This window comes from Triticum aestivum, chromosome 7B, assembly GCF_018294505.1.
Source record: "Triticum aestivum cultivar Chinese Spring chromosome 7B, IWGSC CS RefSeq v2.1, whole genome shotgun sequence".
Classification (NCBI taxonomy): domain Eukaryota; kingdom Viridiplantae; phylum Streptophyta; class Magnoliopsida; order Poales; family Poaceae; genus Triticum; species Triticum aestivum.
Genome location: NC_057813.1, coordinates 357005122 through 357023132, shown reverse-complemented (window position 1 = coordinate 357023132; position 18011 = coordinate 357005122).

The following is an 18011-nucleotide window of genomic DNA, read 5'->3' as shown; positions in this document are numbered from 1 at the left end:
GCCCGGGAACGTTTGCGCCTTTTGGCACACGTATATGATAGTGTTGCTAGCATCCATATGACAAAGAACCTGGGCTGACATGGCTAGTCGTGAACCCAAAGTGGCACTAACTTAAAGGGACAGGCATACATGACCCAGCATCGAACGTGTCGGTCATCAGCGAGTGAATCCGGGCTGTAGCAGCTGGGCTAGCAGGACTCTAGTAAACCGGGCTGTAGCAGGCTAACAGGACTACGGTAGACCCCACGTGACATTTCCCCGAAGGGACAGACACAGGAACGAAGAAGGACACATGCCGGCCAGCCTAAGTGTTCCGAAGCAGTAGCAAGCTACTAGGGCTCAGTGGAAGCACTAGGAGACATTTCCCGATAAGAGAGGCTACTAAGGATAAACAACTAGATAGTCAGATCCCACACATAGCAATACACATTACACGTACACATAACATGCAAGTATGTGTTGTACACCATGGCATCACAACATAACTCAACAACTCATATAGATAAGGCTCAAAGAGCCATCATAGCATTTATTGCAAACATGGGTCACAGGACCCATCATACAGAGCATACAAGCAACAAGCGGAAGCATTACATGTCTGAGTACAGACATCTATAAATGAAAAAGGCTGAAGAGCCTGACTATCTACAATATCCTATCAAGATCGTAGTTGAGGTACAAGCTACTTGTCGAAGTCCACAGGAACACTAGTAATACCGAAGTCTCCGCTGATGTCGGTGTTCTGGGAACAGGGGTACCCAGACTTGCCTGCCTACGGCCTGCGGCGTGGCTCAAGGAGTGGCCCAGGATGACCCAACTTCATCAACACATGCTCAAGACCCTCGCGAGGGGCCAAGCCTCACGGGGCGGACGACAGAAAGCTTCCTCAGGCACAGCCTCGTCAGGATGACTCGCGAGGAGGCGGAGAGATCAAGGCGGGGTACCTCACGAGGTGCCCGTGACGCAAGCCATGACGACCGAAGCCAGGCGGGCGCCGGCCTGCGCAGAGTCCTTGTTTCCTCTTTGTGCAAAGGGGGCAAGCGCAGGCGAGAGTATCAAGCAAAGGCAACCATTTCGGTGCAACAAGACCAAGACCAGCAGAACGGCAGGATGGAGGTCATCGTGGAGCCCAAGCCGGCGTCACCATCAGAATCCTTGGCACGCGAGGACCGACTTTAGCCAGGATAAGTGTACTAGATGTTCCCCTTCAAAATGGCCAATTATTGGCACCCTTCCCCCTCAATATTTGGGAAGAGGACCAAAGCCTCACTCTATAAATAGGACTACCACTCTCAAGGCAGGGGGGATATCATCTCATCTAAGGTCGACCAATCGAACCTTAGCTAGAACCACCAACACAAGAACTCCTCCCCTCGCGAGGTAGTTCTTCCCTTGTATTGTTCATCATCAGCCCTTGAGGCAATCCACCACGCCACAAACTAGAGTAGGGTATTACACCACAATGGTGGCCCGAACTAGTATAAACCTCGTGTCCCTTGTGTTGTTCTTTGGGTAGTTTAGATCCTTGCGAGGCGACGAGATGTGAGTAGGTAGGAGGTAAGATCTCCGTGTGCACCCCAGAGTTCGAACCTTGAGGGTCTGCCGGAACCCGAAATCCGACATTTGGCACGCCAGGTAGGGGTGCGCCGGAATCCGCCTTCCGCCGCCTTGTGTTTCGCCGTCCGTCGCATCCATGTCAGACGCTCGTCGAACCCGCACCGAGCGCCGGGCCACTCTTGCCACTCGCGTCGCCCAGACAGCCCCCATCGGCGGATGCCCCCGCCATTCCCCATCGCCTTCCGTCAACGCCGCCACCGGCCCGGCGGGGAACGAGCAGCAGGTGTCGTCCCTCCATCCTTCGGTGCGGCGAGAAGGCCGCACCGCCACCCCGTCGCTGACTCCGGCCGGTTCCTCGTCCCACGCCCGTCGTGCTCCGGCTGACACGCACGCCGCGCTGCTCCTGGCGCGGGAGCTCTTGCACTACCGTCCCGTCGACGACCTCTACGACGAGTGGCTCGCCCGCATCACCGAGCTTGTCAGCGCCGCTGGGGTCTCCCCTGCGCCATCCCTCTCGCTGCACCGTGCCCCGCCCTGCGTGGGCAACGAAGCTTCGGGGGCGCCTCAGCCGCCTCCCCCTCAAGAAGGCGCCTTGGCCCCAGGGCGCATGGCCCCTGGACGGGACCCGCTCCGTCCGGTGACAGCACAGCAAGAGAAGAGCTGCCAGGAGATCCCTTGTCCCCAAGAAGTTGCCCGTGTGCTCCCCGCATCGGCCCATCATGACCGTGTTCCTGCTCCAGCACGTCAAGACCCTGCGCTGCTCCTGGCGGCAGCGCACAAAGACTTCCAAGATCAAGCTCTCCATCGCCAAAGGCCTCCCGTGGCCACTGCAGGATGTCGTGCCTTCACCGCCGAGCTGCGCAGCGTGGCCTGGCCGGGCAAGTTCAAGCCAGATCTACCCCCGCGCTACGATGGCACGGCTGACCCTGCAGAGTTCCTCTAGCTCTATGAGCTGGGCATTGAAGCCGCCAACGGGGATGAGAAGGTCATGGCGAACTGGTTTCCCATGGCGCTCAAGGATAGTGCCCGCACCTGGCTCCTGAACCTGGCTCCCGGCATGATTTCCTCCTGGGACGAGATGCGCACCCGCTTTATCGCCAACTTCCAAGGCACCCGTGACCGGCCCCCGACCATGAGCGACTTGCGCCGCATCAAGCAGCAGCCAGGAGAAACCCTGCAGAAGTTCATCTAGCGTTTCAACAACGCTCGCCTCAAGATCCCCAGGGTGTCTGAGGAGGCCATCATCTCAGCCTTCTCTGACGGCGTGCATGACGTCAAGATGAAAGAGGAGCTTGCGATCCATGAAGACCTATGCACCTCCCTGGAGCTGTTCAATTTTGCGACTAAGTGTGCCAGGGCTGAGGAATGACGCCTTTCCCTCCTTGAACTGTTGGCTGCCGACCCAGAAGAGAAGAAGCCCAAGGTCGAGGACGTGAAGCGCAAGGGGGCTTCCGTGCTTGCAGCAGAGCCGGACACCAAGCAAGGAAGGGATCAGCCTGAGTCATCCAAGGCAGCTGGTACTGCGTGTACCACGACCTCCACACCCACAACACCAATGAATGCCAAGAGCTCAGGGCCATGCGAGACGTGCGTGCCGGCCGACGCCCCGATCGCAGCGACTGGGGCTATGGCCGAGGAGGAGGAAGAGGTGGAGGACGATGGGAAGACCATGGCCCTCGCCAAGGGTGGCATGACCGACCTCGCGAGGACCGCTGGCAGGACCAGCCTCGCGAGGGAGGTTGGAGGGATCAACCTTGCGAGGATCGCCCACAAGGCAACGCAAGCCTCCCTCCTCTGCCACCACAGCCGAGAAGGGATGAAGACCCTCATCAGGACGAGGGGGCTGGGAGCTTCCAGGAGCCACGCGCGGTCGCTTGTATCTTGGGCGGCACTCAGGCCCCAGCCTCTCAGCACATCTTCAAGCAGTTTGCTCGCGAGGTGAATGCAGTCCTCCCCAAGCTCGAAGCCACACGCCCTCTAAGGTGGTCAGCATGCGCCGTCACATTCAGCTCAACGGATTAGCTCAAGTGCGTGGCCACAACCGGAGTCCTCCCGATGCTTTGTTCCCCAATCATCAGCAATGTGCAAGTCACCAGGACCCTCATCGATGGCGGGGGAGGTCTCAGTGTCCTGTCCGTCAAGACATTCAACAATCTCCAAGTGACATACAATCAGCTTTAGCCAACCAAGCCTTTCTTAGTGAGTCACCCACGGTTCCACTGTCCCGATAGGGCAGGTCCACCTTCTTGTTACCTTCGGGAAGCGCGACAACTACCGCACCGAGCTCATCGACTTCGATGTCGCGCACATCCGCCGGTCGTACAATGCCATCCTAGGGTACCCAGCCCTAGCCAAGTTCATGGCAGTGACTCATCACGGCTACAATGTCCTCAAGATGTCAGGAAGCGGTGGAGTCATCACGGTGCCTTGTGACGAGAGGGATGCTGTGTGTTCTCTGGAGCGTGCTTTTCAGGCCGTGTCAATCAAAGACCCAGATCACAAGAGCGGAAGGTTTCCCGAGGCAGTCCCTAAGAAGAAGAAGACATCACCTGGTCCGAACCCTCGGGAGGCAGGCCCCTCAGGATCCGCGCCCATTCAAGGGGCGCCTCCTTCTGTCGCATAGGAAGGCGCGCCCGGCGCCCTCCTCAAGCAAGGCTTGGGGGCTCTCTCCTGGAGGGCCATCGACTTTGCCAAGATCACGAGGGAGGCGCTCGGGTACCACTTGGAGGCGTGTTTCAACACACGTTTCCCTCGGGAAGGAGCAAGGCAAGGAGGGCCAAACCCTCAGGAGTTCGTCAGCGAGATCATTCAGGAGCTGCAGGAGTCAAGAGTCATGAGTAGCAGCCGCCGCTTACCCGCCGTAGCTCCCCATCCGGGTGAGGATGGTAGGTTGCGCCTCTACATCGACATACCAGCGCTCAACTGAGCCGCCTCTCAGGAGCGCCTCTGGCCCTCACGCATAGGACGCTGCGAAGGTCCACCCCACAGCTATGTTCGCATGCCTTACGGCTTGCCAAACGTGGCTGTTGTGTGTCAGCGCCTCGTGAGGAGAATCCTGGAGGCTCAAGAGATCGGGCATTCCGCAGTCCTTGCGGAGATGGAGATGGTCTGCGAGGAGCCGCCAGCGCCTCCGGAGCCTCCTGAGGCTCCTGGGCCTGGGGGCTCGTAAAGATCGGCTTCCGCATCGCACGCCGTTCGCTACTTCAACATCCCTTCATGTTCAACATCATTAGGTGACATCCTTCGAGCTTCATTTTTAGCTGGGAGCACCCCCAGGGCTACATCATTCCCAGGCGGCGTGCGTCCGTCCCTGCGGCGTGTATCCCTTTTGCTCATGTTTTTAGCTTACTTTGTTGGGGCGCCCCTCTGGCTGCATTATCCCCAAACCACTTGGGCCTGACCCAGTGGCATGTATCCCTCTCGCGTTTAATTCGGGTCGTGCGTTTGACCCACCATGATCATTACTTGATACTTGTGGCGGCACCTTTCTTCCTTCATGCTGGCTGCTTGCACGTTAAAGGGGGGGTATCTGAGCATCGCGACTCATGGACTCTTACTGGCTCTCCAGCCCTCACCTCCTGGCCTTGTCCATGGCATCGCAACCTGGCATACCAGCGACGGCTGAGCTCGCTCGAGGGCCGGGACCTATGGACGTAGAGCGTCGGCATCTAACCAAATTTGCAGGAGCACATTACAAGTAAAGGCCCAGAGCCAGGCGCAACCCGCCTTGAGGTAGGGCCCCGTGAGTCCCGCGCTGGCTCACGGGTGCCCAGATACACCTCGTCAAGCCCTACCGTGCTAGCCATGTGTCAGGGCGGGGTTGTACATGCCCCGGGGGCTCCTCCTGGAGGGGAGCCCCCTCACACACACCAGTGGAAGCACCATGCTCCGTGCTGGCTGACGACACTGCCGAGGAGCGGCTATGCCCGTACATATACGGAAGCGCTATGCTCCATGCTGGTGATAAACAACTAAGGGTGGCCCCCAGCCGCATCAACCTCAGGGAGCCCAGAGCTCAGTGTCTGGCCCCATCTTAATGCCTCCCCTTGGGAGTGCTACGCGAGGGGGCTGGGCACGGGGGCTACGCCTGGGTCACGCCCAGGCGCATGCCACCCAGCCAGGCCCCTCGGGCCTGGTTCGTCGCACGTCTCTCCCCGAGCGGAGCCAAGGTACGAAGGCCGTTTGAACGTCAAGGGGGACTCCTGAGCATCGCGACTCAGGAGCCTAACTGGTCACGTAGCCCCTCACCCCTTAGTTCTGAAAGGCTAACGGCAGTTGAGGTATACGCGGGGCCGGGCCCTGCCGACGTAGAATGGTAGATCTGCTCCTACATCTCCCCTCCCTACTTCCTATTCGCGCGTCAAGGGGGACTCCTGAGCATCGCGACTCAGGAGCCTAACTGGTCACGTAGCCCCTCACTCCTTGGTCCCGTCCTGGTTTCTGGTCGGGGCTAGCGGTGGCTGAGGTATGCGCGGGGCCGAGCTCTGCCGACGTAGAACACAAGCAAGTAGGACGGAAAAACGCAAATCTCAAGGAATTCAAAAAGCAAATATTACAGTCCATAGATTGTTTTCACAACACCAAACACAAGTTTAAACGCCTCCCCGAGGCATGACGCATGTTGCAGGAGCTAAAAACAGGACAGGAGCCGCGAAGGGGTCACTTTCCGGCAGTGCCATCGCTGGTGGCAGAGTTGTGCTGGGTGGTTTGGCCTCGTGGAGCCTCAGGATCGGCAGCACCTCGCCTTGGCTTGGTACTGATGGCATGGAACTTTGCCAGCAGAGCCTCCGCTCGACCCTTCACAGCCTCAGTAGCGGTAGCGGAAAGCTCGCCGCTCACAGGCTCCAACAGGCTGTCAAGGTCAACGTTGGGGTCGCAAAGGTAGACGTGGGTCAAGACGCGCGTCAGCGCTGCAGAAGAAAGGACACGCGCCTCAGCCTCAGCCGTGGGGCCAAGGCCGAGGGCGACATCTTCAAGGGCGCGGACCAGGAAGGGAAGCAACTTGGCGGGGCCGTCCTTGGCACCGGCCAACGGGCTCTCTAGGCCGCTATCATAAAGCGTCTTTAGCAAGGTGCGAGCCTTCTCCTCTAGCTTCGTGAAGGCCACGCGGTCCTCGGCCAGGACCCGCGCCTTGCCGTCCAGCTCGATCCTCTTTGACTCCAACGCTTGCTCCAGCGTATCTAAGCGGCCATGGCGTTCATCAAGCTCGACATCCCGGTCCTGGGCCGCAGTCTCGCGAGCCTTCATCTCTTCCTCCTTCTCCTGGAGGTCACGGGCCTCCTTGGCGAGCTGGTCGTGCAGGCCTTGCAGCTCGCTCTCAAGCGCCTTGCAGCGACCCCGGACATCCGCAACCTCACCCAAGGGGCATCACGAGCGGCCTTGACCTGAAGGATGGCCTGCTTATCCTTGTCGCATGCCGTCGTGGCCTGAACCAGCGCCGCTCGAACTGAAGCATCAGAGCGGACCCAGCCGGAGGCCAGCTCTAGGCGCCCGGCCACCAAGCGAGGGTCGGCGCCCTGAAGATCTTCTCGCAGCCAGTCCAGCTCAGCAGCAGCACGATCCAGGACAGTAGAAGGAGTCGGAGAAATGGCAGTTGGTGGAGTAGGAGGAGAAGACGGTAGAGTTGGGACCTTATGAGCCCCGATGACCGCGGCAGTGGCGTCAGGCAAGGATGCCTCGGGAGTTGCTTGGGCCACGGGGGCTGAGCTTGCCCCAGCACACCCCGCCTAGCCTCGCGGGGATGACCGGGCAGGAGAGGCCCAAGCTTTGCCGCCTCCTCCACCTGCGGGTGGAAGTACTGCCCCAGACGAAGCCTCAGGGGCTCCCTTCAGCCTTTTCGCTGCAGGCGCCGGCCTAGACAAGGAATATGGACGTCAAGCCTCAGCAACAGAAGCAAGAAGCAAAATGAGAATCAAGCACTCACTGGTCATCACTCGCGGGCTCAAGCAACCTCCGGCCGAACTTGAAGCCCGAGAGCCGGCTGCTGGGGTCAACCTCAAGAGACTCGGGTGCAGGAGGCACGTCTGCAGATCGCCTCAGAGCTGGAGCAGGCCCGTGGAGAATCAGCCCCGTCCTGTCCTTCTTCGGGATCAAGGGCGAGCTCTCACCGCCTCGCTCATTGCCATCCTTGTCGTCGTCCGACATGAGGCGAAGAGCACGAGACCTGCACCGAGGGAGGGGCTCTCTCGACTCCCCGTCGGTCGCCTTGGAATTGGGCTCCTCTTCCTGCACCTCTTCTTCCTCCTCTCTGCCAGAGTCGCTAGAGGACACGTTCACCGTCGCCCGGGCCGCCGGGTCCTCAGGAACCTCTGCGGGCATAGGCCCGTCCCCGTTGAAAGCAGGCATGGAGTTCACCACCTGCTCCCAATCGTCCCGAAGGAACAGGGGTACAGGAGCACCCTCAGCCTCGCCATGTCTCCCCCAACCAAGGCATGGAGGACCGTGGCCAGATCTTCGTCAGTCAGGGCTGCGGACCTCGGGCAAAGGGCGGCATCGGCCTCCCCGAGCTTCCCTAGCGGGAGCGAATATTTCCGAAGCGGAGCCACCCGATGCTCCAGGAACTCCCTCAGGAGCGACGCCCCGGTCAGCTTCACCGTCACCATGTTGCCTGGCCACAGGTCCGCGTCCATCCTGTCCAGCACTGGCTTCACGCGGGGATCGACGAGCTCCGCGCGGGACCAAGCGTTGACGGCCTCGGGCTGCCTCGTAGGCAGGATCAGCCGGGGATGGATGCGCCCAGCATCCACCATGACCCACTTGCTCCGGAAGCCTTCAATCCTCTTCCCAGGCTTCGAGATGGCATTGGAGCTGGAGTACGCGACAAAGCTCGCGCATGCGGTGATGGAGCCACGAGAAACCCGGAGGTAAAACTAGTGGCGCAGCAAGGCCACAGAGGGCTTTACCCCGACATGAGTCTCGCAGTAATAGGCGAAAATTGCCAGAAGAAGAACAGAGTTGGGATGGAGGTGCAGAGCTTGCAGGTTGTAGTGGCGGAGAACAGAAAGAAAGAACTCGGAAAAGGGAGGCACCAGACCGGCGGCGATGGCGCTCACGAAGAGCGGGTAGAAGGTGCTTCCTTTATCCTCAGGAAGGGCAGAGCCAACCTTGAGCGCGGCCGCCCCGTCATTGCCTTGCACCGCCATCATCAGGCGCGTGAGGGCCAGGTTCTTCTCCGACACATTCGGAGAATCTAACGCAGGCGAGTACCAGGCCCCGACCGGAGTCTGGCGAGGCGCCATAGCTTGCTAAGGTGCGGGTTTGAAGCAGATCTGGAGGATTTCGGGAGCAAGAAGGAGGAGGCGAGAAAGGGGGTCTGGGCAATGACTAGAGGAAGCGGGGAAGGTAAGCCTGGCACGGTGCCACTCTTTTGTTGATTCGTGTGGTTGCCGAGGCATCATGGGGAAGCAGGGACGCCCACGTCCAATCAACCGCCACGTAGCGCCCAAGGCCGCAGGCTGTTGGGGGCCCGAGGCGCTTCGCACATGCCCCTTCGCTTCTCTGCTAAGACAAGTCCGGGCGCGCCTTGGGCCCGGGGGCTACTATCGGCGTTCTGGGAACAGGGGTACCCAGACTTGCCTGCCTGCGGCCTGTGGCGTGGCTCAATGAGTGGCCCAGTACAGCCCATCTTCATCAACACATGCTCAAGACCCTCGCGAGGGGCCAAGCCTCGCGAGGCGGACGACAGAAAGCTTCCTCAGGCACAGCCTTGTCAGGATGACTCGCGAGGAGCCGGAGAGATCAAGGCGGGGTACCTCACGAGGTGCCCGTGACGCAAGCCATGATGACTGAAGCCAGGCGGGCGCCGGCCTGCGCAGAGTCCTTGATTCCTCTTTGGTGCAAAGAGGGCAAGCGTAGGCGAGAGTATCAAGCAAAGGCAACCATTTCGGTGCAACAAGACCAAGACCAGCAGAACGGCAGGATGGAGGTCATCGTGGTGCCCAACCCGGCGTCACCGTCAGAGTCCTTGGGAGGCGAGGACCGACTTTAGCCAGGATAAGTGTACTAGATGTTCCCCTTCAAAATGGCCAATTGTTGGTGCCCTTCCCGCTCAATATTTGGTAAGAGGACCAAGGCCTCACTCTATAAATAGGACTAGCCACTCTCAAGGCAGGGGGGATATCATCTCATATAAGGTCGACCAATCGAACCTTAGCTAGAACCACCAACACAAGAACTCCTCCCCTCGTGAGGCAGTTCTTCCCTTGTATTGTTCATCATCAGCCCTTGAGGCAATCCACCATGCCACAAACTAGAGTAGGGTATTACACCACAATGGTGGCCCGAACTAGTATAAACCTCGTGTCCCTTATGTTGTTCTTCGGGTAGTTTAGATCCTTGCAAGGCGACGAGACATGAGTAGGTAGGAGGTGAGATCTCCGCGCGCACCCCAGAGTTCGAACCTTGAGGGTCTGCCGGAACTCGAAATCCGGCAGCTACAAAACATAAATAAAGCAACATGAGTACAAAGGTACTCAGCAAGACTTACATCAGATCCTATCATACATGCACTTGTATCAAGGGGGTAATGTGGGGTTTAGTTGCAGCAAGCCAGCTTTGACTCAGTGGCTATCCTGTTCTACGACTACGAGAACTTCTCTGAGGTGATACGAGTCCACTAATCACCACACAATACACTACTATGGATTCATCCCCGTCTCCCTACGAGAAGGCCATCCGTAGCACTCACACTTGTCTTGAGCATTTTAGAGTATCAAATTCAAGTTGTCTATGTACCATTTAAGCATCCAAGAAGTCCATAACCGCGGACCCGGCTATTCGAATAGATCATGTTAGCCCTGCAGGGGTGTACTTCTTCACACACGCTCTCGCCACTTACCGCCATGTACACGTCATGTAACTCGGCAACCTTCAAGCGGAAGCCTGGCGAGGTTGTCTGGCACGACCTGACTAACCACACAAGACTCTAGTCCAGGTTTATCACCTATTCGGGTTCCATCCGCAAGGTGATCCGGCCGGGGTTTCACTCACGGCCCCAAATGATGTGTGCGGGGTTCCCAAGCCCACCATCCGGGTACCACTCGGTACACCAGGCCACGTGTGCCTAGTCTGTCCCAAGCCCACCCTGCCGGGTGCCACCTGGTAGAAAAATAGCAGTACCTACAAACACCAAAAACTAGTTGCAACTCCTAGATAGAGATCAAGTAGGTTAATAAGTCGAGAGGGCTTGGAGTGCCCGGAGCCCAATGTGTGGTAGTATCGAGTCATTGGACAACATACATAGAACTTAGTTCTTAAGGACGGTTCTAGTGAGACAACCCACCATGTACTCCTACATGGCCTCTCACCGCTACCTTTACCAAATCATGTTCACACACTTCACTCTCAGCATCAGAACAAGAGCACTGCACTCCAATTCATTCCCAATGAATCAGACCTGACACACTCTAAGCAATAGTAGGCATAGCATGGTAGGAACACAACAATGGCTTCAATCAACTCCTACACATACTAGTGGGTTTCAACTATTTACTGTGGCAATGACAGGTCATGCAGAGGAATGGGTTCAACTACCACAGCACAAAGTAGCAATTGAATCATTGTTGTCCTAATGCAATAAATGAGAGCAGGAGTGAGAGAGTAGGATTGTATCGGAATGAACAAGGGGGTTTGCTTGCCTGGTAGATTAACAGAGGGGGCACTGCTCCTCAGACAGGTACTCTGGAGCACTCTCCGGAGCAGGACCTATCGAGAAGGAACGGTGTTGACAATCAATAAACAAGCATATGCAACAATATGATGCATGAACATGGCATGTAGATGTGATGTTGTTTGAGCTAATGCAACTAGCATTCTGTTTGAATGAAGTCCATTTGAACCAAGGGTTCAAATGCAACTCCAAACTTAACATTTATAAATGCCATTCATATGTTTTCACCTATACAGCAGGTTTAGGTTGGTTTTTCATGCATGAAACTGGTACAGATGGAAAGATTGCATTTTTCTGATAATTTTGCATATATAAATTATTTCAATCTGAGCTACTGTTGAATTTCTATGATTTTTTGAAGTTTATATCATTTTCTGGAATTTCCTTATTTTTTTTAAATCCAGAAAAATAATAATTGCGTCAGCATTACAGAGGCATGACGTCAGCGAGTCAGCCATGGCTGACCCGGTCAAACCTGACGTGTGGGGTCCACATGTCAGTGACATGGGGTTAAACAGGGTTAGTTTAAACCAAATTAAAAGATTAGGGGCGATGGGGCCCACTGTCACTGTCAGGGTTTAGCTTAATTGGTGATTAGCCTTAAGCTAATCACCTGGCAGGCCGGGCCCGCACGTCAGGCCAGCAAGGTCAACGGGTCAAAACCCGCCGGCGTTTAGCCGCCGGCGAGGCCGAACGCGGCGGAGGGCTCGGGATTGTCGCTCCGGCGACCATTTGGGCGGCGGAGACCATCAGTGAGGAGCCCAGGCTCACGCGCATCCAGTGGAACGCGCGGGAGACCGTGGGGGTGCCGGAGCTCGCCCGAGTAGAGCTCGCGGTGGCAGCCGGAGTTCGGCCAAGTGCAGTGAGGTGCTGCGAGGCGTGGGGGAGTGAACGGAGAGGCTCTACGGCCTCCTGGCATCATCAGGAGCACGGTGACGCGCTCGGTTGCGGGCTGCGATGGCCAGGGCGACGGCGGCAACATGAACGGTGGCGAGGAGCTACGGCCGTCAATGGGGATGGAGCTACGGAGTGCAAAAACAAGGGGGGAAGAGGGGTTCGGCAGAGGAGCTCACGGCGAGGCCTTCGGTGATCTCAGCGCGCTCGGGGACGGCTTGGAGACGACGGCATGTCGGTGGCGATCTCCGACGGCCGATGATGAAGACGACGGCGGTGACGGCTCCACAGGGCGTCCGGCGATGCGTGGCTTGACGGAGAGGACAAGGACGACGGCACAGAGCTGTTGGACTTGTCAGAGAGGCGAGGCCGTGGCGGTGGGCGCGACAACAGCGAGCGACGGCGACGGGCGTGTTTAGTCCAGCGAGAGAGAGAGGAGGAGGCAGGGAACGAGGGTGAGAGTGAGAGGGTGGGTCTCAGGGATGTGCATGGCATCCTTAGACAACTCCAGGCGATCGGCGGCAAGCAGGAGGTGGCGATGCACGTGTGCGCGCGCCGTGGGCACACGCCCCTATCCTCCTGGCGCGGTGGAGACGATGACTATCGTCGGCCGGTCAGCTGGACCGAACTGCTGGGCCAACTGGTAAGTGGCCCAGGTAAGTCTCTCTCCCTTTTCTGTTTTCTTTTCTATTTCTGACATTTGTTTTGATTTAATAAAAATATTAAATCATTTTATTTCCTTATGCCAATTTTTGTAGGAACTAGTGGTATTATTCTAGAGCTCCTCCACAAATGGCATAATTTTTGGGCATATATTATATATATAACAAATATATACCCAATGCAAATAATTATGCATTAATTCCAAATGCCCAAAATAAATACTTATGAGCTCTTAAAAATGTTGGTTTGATTTTTATCTCTGTCCAATATTTTCAGAGAGCAACATGAGCATTTTCTTGGACCCTTTTGGAGCACTTTTTATTTGGGTCATTTCTAGAAATGATTCTGAGGGTTTCACAAATCCTCGTTTCAAATTTAAATGAAATTTAAACATGATGCACACATGACTAGCTAGCCTCGAGCATACCAGAACTAGGGATGTGACAAGCAGCTCTAGATCCAGGCGGTGCCCCTCAGCCAAATCAGCACGTGCCTTCGCCACCCTCTCCTCCACCTCCAGCTGGACCTGGGCTTCTCGGGCGGTGACAACATCCTCAGCCATAGTGGCCTGCGCTCCCTCACCTCCAACCTCTCCAACACCATGATATGCTCCACGGCCTCCAACGCCAGGTCATCATGATGCCTCAGGAGCTCCGCCTCGGCAAAGGCCGCTTCGTTTGGTGAAGAGGCAAGGAGGGCGCGCTGCTCCTCAACTTCTCACTCAAGGGCAGCATTTGAAGGTAGAAGCTCCCGCTCCCGCTCCTCGGCCGCCTCGCGACGGTGGTTGGCGGCTTTGGCCTCCTCCATGATGCGGGTGCAAGCCTCGCGAGAAGCTGCAAGTGAGGCCGCCGCAAGCGCGTCGGCCTAGTCGCGCTGAAGTTTCCAGAGGTTAATGGCAACCTTCAGCTGCTGCCACTCATGCACCAGGTGGCGGCCTTCCGCCTCGAGCCTAGTGTAGACATTAGAAAGCTCCCCGCCAAGCTGGATCATCACATGCATTGCCTCGCCGAAGAGCTCGAGGCGAACAGCACTGCCCCCGCGTGCAAGCTCCAGTGCATCACCAAGGCCTTCTTCCTCCCCGGGGGCTCCTGACGAGGCACTGGGCGTCTCGCCTACCTCCGGCCGGGGGCTGGCCAGTGTAGCCCCGCAACCTGAAGACGAAGGTTGCCCAAGAGGCGCCCGCTTGCCAGCAATGACTAGAGGAAGGATCGCCGGTGCGTCCCCTGTCCCATAGGTCGGGCCACGGAGAAAGGAAGTAGGAAGCTCGGGCCCGGGGCCCCCTTGCGGCTCCCCGGTGGCCGAAGTCGACCCCACGCCCTGCACAGGGCCAAGGCGCCGGGGGTTGTGTGCCAGGGTCAAGCCAGGATCCTTGGAGGAACTAACCTCCTGCGGTTTCGTCTTCACGGGAACCCTGCAAGGCCCTGGTCAGGAGAGAACACGGCGTGCAAGGAATCAAGAGCGAAGGTACTTACTCATCTGCAGTCACGTATTTCCTCAGCTTCGGCAGTCGATGGGTGTGATCACTGCAGCACACAGACCTCTTCCTCTTCAGGAGTGATTCAAGGCTCAGGCGGGGCCGACCGGACCTCGACGGACAACCCCCGGGAGGAGGAGCATTCGGCAAGGCGTCCGGGGTGGAGGCCCCAGGAACAGAAACGCCTAGCTGGGTCTTCTGAGCGACGACTCCGGAGCCGTCGGTGGGTGCCTCGCGATCGGCAGCCACCTCGAAGCTGTCACCCGAGCTTCAGGAGCCTCTGCCTCTGGAGCATAGGGTTGTGCTGACCCTGCGGCGGCCCCCTTCTGGGCCCCGGGAGTCCCGATCTCCCGGGCCCCAGCAGCGCCAGGCCTCCGGAGCAACCCTCAGTAGCTGCTGACGATGGGTGCCCCCCTGCCTCCACACTTGGGGCGCATGCAGCAGGAGAGTCACGAAGAAGGGATTCTCACAAGGCCCCTCAAGGCCCTCCGGGAGCAACCCCCACTCGTTGAATAGGGGCATCTGCCCCACGAAGGCCATCTTGTTCGAGCACTAATAAAGGAGGCAGCCATCTCCTGGAAGGTCGGAGGGCTCGAATTCACCCGTCAGGAGCTCAAGCACCATGCTCAAGGTCCCGGTGGTCAGTGACGGCTTCTGCAACCTCATGGGATCTTCGACGCCGGCAAGGTCCCACATTGGGCAAGAATGGCGCTGGAGGGGAGCGACACGCTGCGTGACGAATTGCTTCACCACCATTGGCGCTGTCACCTCCAGCTCATGCAGCCTCGCCAACCTCTTCTAGACGCAAGTAAGGCGATGGTCGAAGAGCTTCAAGTGCCCCCAACCGGAGCTACGCGCGGCCGGCGCCCGAGGAGTTAGGAGCAGGGGGCTGCACGTGCCAGCATCCATAAGCAACCACTCCTTCCTGAACCCCTTCGCAGCGGGCAAAAGCTCAAAGTCGATCCCCGAGTCAGCGGTTGCGGCCACAGCTTCGAAGGTCGCACATCCTAAGCATTGGCGAGCATCGACCAGCCGAAGCAAGAAGAAATGGTGAAACAGTTCCACGGAAGGAGTAATGCCGGCCATGGCCTCGCAAGGAAGGCAAAAATGGCAAGGAGGATGACGGAGCGGGGATCCAAATGCAGTAGGTGGATCTGGTAATGCGAGATTACAACATTGAAGAAGGGAGAGAAGGGGGAATCAGACCCGCAAGGAGAGCGTGGAGATAGATGGGGATCTCAGTGGTGCTCATCTCGTCCACGAGCCAAGACGCAAGACGGACGGTTGTTGCCTTCCACTCATTGGAGTCAGCTGCCAGGGCATGGCGGACCTTGTCTAGCCCCTCCCGATTGATCACCGTCGACTTCTCGAGGGCTGGCTCCAAGGCCAGCGGGGGGCCGGCCGGGGCGCTCAGCTTCCCCTTCTTCCTCCTCTACTGCGGGGCCATAACAGAAGCAGGAAAAGGGGGGAGGCGTCGGTGCCGAATCTATGCACGGAGCTACAAGATTGGGAGAAGAAGAAATGAAGGCCAAGCGCGACAAACTGCGAGGGCGAGCTGCTCTCGCAACGGGCGACCACTAGGCCTGGCGGATCTCAAGGCAGCATGGGGAAGTGGAGACGCCCACGTCCCATCAGTCGCCACGCGTCAACAAGGCCGCAGGAAGTTAGGGCCCGCAGCGCTCCGCACTTGCCCTTTGGCTTTGCCCGGAAGCCAAGTCCGAGCGTGCCTTGGGCCCCGGGCTACAGTCGGTGTTCTGGATATGGCGGTATCCAGACTTGCCTACCTGCGGCCCACCGCGTGGCTCCCTTGATGTCCTGGTGCGGCCCAGCTTCAACATCAATGACTCAAGACCTCACGAGGGGCCAAGCCTCGCGAGGAGGACAACACCAAGACCCCTGAGTGGATTGGCCTCTTCAGGCTGGGTCCCGAGGGGCGGAGAGTTCTATGAAAGCTGCACCTCACGAGGCTCAGCTGACGTGAGCCATGACGACCAAGGCCAGGCGGGCATCAGCGGGTGTAGAGCGCCAGTTTCCTCTTTGGTGCAAGGGAGGCAGGCCGCAGGCGCGGAGTCTCGAGGAATCAGCCAAAGGTTTCCATTCTGGTGCAACAAGACCAAGACCACCAGGACGGCAGGATGGAGGTCATCATCGAGCCCACCGCAGCATCACGACTAGGGGATTTTCGCAGGCAAAGACCACTTTAGTCAGGATAAGTTGTACTACTTGTCCCCTCTCAAATCCGGCTGTTGTGGGATCCCTTCCCGCCAACATTTGGGAAGAGGACCAAGGCCACTATAAATAGGACTTAGCCACCACCATAGAGGGACATCTAGTTCACATCTCACCAGCTCTCTTGAGCTCAAGAACACCTCACCTCCTGAGGTTGTCAATGTTCTGTGAACGGTGGTCCCCAGACTTGTCTGCCTACGGCCTGTGGCGTGGCTCAAGGGGTGGCCCAGTACGGCCCATCTTCATCAACTTAAGCTCAAGACCCTTGCGAGGGGCCAAGCCTCGCGGGGTGGACGACGCAAGGCTTCCTAAGGAGCGGCCTCACTAGGCAGGCTCGCGAGGAGGCGGAGAGATCAAGGCAGGGGTACCTTGTGAGGTGCTCGTGACGCAAGCCATGACGATTGAGACCAAGCAGGCGCCGGCCAATGCAGTGTCCTTGTTTCCTCTTTGGTGCAAAGAGGGCAAGCGCAGGCGCGGAGTACCGAGGCATCAAGCAAAGGTTACCATTTTGGCGCAACAAGACCAAGACCAGCACAGCGGCAGGACGGTGGTCACCGCGGAGCTCAAGACGGCGTCATCGCCAGTGCCTTTGGCAGCCAAATACCAACTTTAGTCAGGATAACTTGTACTAGATGTTCCCCTTCAAAATGGCCGTTGTTGACTCCCTTCCCACTCAATATTTGGGAAGAGGACCAGGGCCTCTATATATAGAGATAGCCACCACAATAGAGGGACATCTCATCGGGATCTCACCCAGAGCCGACAGAGACGGAGCAATTCCTCTCCAAGCACACCACCACGAACACCCCTCGCGAGGCTGTCCTTCCTCTGTACTGTTCATCATCAGCCCCAGAGGCAATCCACCACACCACACACTGGATTAGGGTATTACACCACAACGGTGGCCAACCAGTATAAACATTGTTTCCCCTGTGTTTTTCATCGTGTAGCTTAGATTCATAGCAAGGCGTTAGGACGTGGATCGGTAGGGGGAAGATCTTCGCGCGCACCCCAGAGTTCGAACCTTAAGGGTTTTGCCAGAACCCGATATCTGACATTTGGCGCGCCAGGTAGGGGTGCGCCGGAGCTTTCCCTTCCGTCGACCCGCCCTCCATCAACACTACGCTTCGCCCTCATGGCGGACAACGCGCTGCCCGCTCCGGCTGCTGATGCCGGAACTGGGGCCAGGGGGCTCCGAGCCTTGGCCCCCGCCTTGCGACATGTGCAGTGGCCGAACAAGTTCAAGCCAGAGATGCCGCCGCGCTACGACGGCACGGCGGATCCACTAGCTTCCTTGCTGGTGTATGAGGAGGCCATCCTCAAGGCCGGGGGCGACGACAGGGTCATGGCTAACTGGCTTCCCATGGCCCTCACCGGCGTCCCGCGCATGTGGCTGCTCCACCTGCCAACAGCTTCGGTGGCCTCCTAGGAGGAGATGCGCAACCTCTTCCTCGCCCATTATGTTGCGCCAGCGCCCCCGGACGTTGCAGCTCTCCTGGGCGGCTCGCAAGTGCCACCCTTGAGCCG